A 1,882-nucleotide genomic window follows, 5' to 3' on the forward strand; every position below is an offset into this window, starting at 1 on the left:
GGCTGAAGCCGCCATGTTCTTTAGACTGAACTGTCGCGCTTCTTGTTGCGTCACACCTCAACGCGCCTCAAAGCCAACGCTGATTGGACGTTCGTTTGGTGAACGGCTCCAAATTTTCTTTAACGGAAAGTCTCCAGACCGATTAGCGAGTGAAATCTTGAAAGCTTGGTCTCATGAGGCTACATTTCTAGTGCTTTCAAAAAAATAAAACAAAATTGGAGCAACAGCACTTGGAACAGCAATGTTGCAATCGAAAATATTCACTTTTCTAGATTTTAGATAGAGCTGGACAATAATTCAATAACAATATATATCAAGCGATAGACGAGTTTTGCGATATAAAGAAAGAGGGTCGATAAAAATCTGATATAGAAACACAGGCTTCCTTCCTTTTCATTGCAGCCTATCCTGTAGGTTGATGCTACAGTCACCACTTCCCCACCAACCAATCCCAATCACAGACCCAGACACGCCGCCACAAAGCGCCTCCCTCTCACACCAAACACAGCATGTGAAGATGTCGCAGCAGGAGAGGTGCAGGAAATGGCCCCAAAGAACGGTTTTAGCAGTTTGCCGGTTTGTCAATATTTCCATTGTAGTAAGTCAGACGGAAACCAAACCAACACAGCGAACATGCCACACAGCGATGGATATGCTGCAACTGAAAAACCCACGATACCAAGTTCTGGGCTGCACGTATTTCTCTGTTGCACGCAGCTACAGATCACGATGCATGTTCTCAAACTGTGCAGCCCGACGCTCTGATGCGATCTAAATGCTCACACTGGGTCTCAGCTCCACAGTGAGATGGAGCTACTCGGAATCGTCTATCCGGAAGCCAAACGAGTAGAAGAGGAACATTAAATCTCACTAGAGTGAAACGCGCTGCCATGGCAATTTGGGGAATTTTGTGCTGAAAGCCCTAAAAAGAAAAGAGGAGGACGTATTTGGACAAAGACATGGCTGAGGAAACGTGGCTACTATGGTCTGTCAATACAGAAATAACTCCATCTCACTCATTGCATCCCCGCCATGCTTCTGTGTTTTCCTCTGAGAGGAAGAAGAATCCTTGCCTACGATGGTCGACTGAAAATAAGACATTTGTCTTTCTCCCAACCTTACGATTACTGATGGAGAGGTGGTCGTGAGAGGATGATCGCCCCCCCTGTTCACTACATGACGCAAAATGAGGCTGAAACTCGGGCCGATCGAAAAATTCGCACACGACTGGAAAGCCGCCCCGAAAAGGGCAAAAAAATAAGTCGCACAGAATATGACTGGCTTAAATTGTACAATGAGTGCGAGGAATCGGAGCAAAATGAGCTGCAATCTGTGTCTTACTACGTTACATCATCAGACCTCTGGTCAAGACGCACACCCGAGCACGCCCTACCCCCCCCTTTTCTCTGAACCAACTCTTGAGATTGATCATGGCATGAGTAAACAGTGTAGCATGTTATAAGGCAAAAGGAGGAAAGAGGCGGCGGAGGCAAACATGCAAGCGAATAAATGCAGAAGAGACTTCCTCAATTATACGATTTAGCAAAATTTCAAATTGTGGACTTTTAAAAACATAAACTAATCGAATTAATTTGATTTAACGCCCAGCTCTACATAGAAGCCATATTCATATACTTCCAGACTCTGCAATACAGAAAAAAAACAAAACTTTTTTTCTTTAAGGTTTAAAAGCATATTAATGGGATTGCTTTTTAATAAATGTTACACAAAACTGAAGCTCTTTTCTTCCCGTTTATTTTTAAATTAAATACCTTTAACCCTTTAAGTCTATGTGATGTAAAAAAAAAATAAGTAAAAAGTAGGGATGCACGATATTGGGATTTGGGCCGATATCCGATATGCTGATATTTTAAAACTCATG

The 1,882-nt window shown here is 42.9% G+C and overlaps 1 protein-coding gene across 10 annotated transcripts in view; it reads right to left on the reverse strand.

Moving 5' to 3' along the window:
* The window catches only part of prrc2c (proline-rich coiled-coil 2C), a 33,024-nt gene that overhangs the window by 10,406 nt on the left and 20,736 nt on the right, over positions 1–1,882 (reverse strand). The window lies entirely within an intron of this gene.

The sequence above is a fragment of the Cyprinodon variegatus genome, unplaced genomic scaffold (genome assembly GCF_000732505.1).
Source record: "Cyprinodon variegatus isolate N-32 unplaced genomic scaffold, C_variegatus-1.0 Scaffold902, whole genome shotgun sequence".
NCBI classification, from domain to species: Eukaryota; Metazoa; Chordata; class Actinopteri; order Cyprinodontiformes; family Cyprinodontidae; genus Cyprinodon; species Cyprinodon variegatus.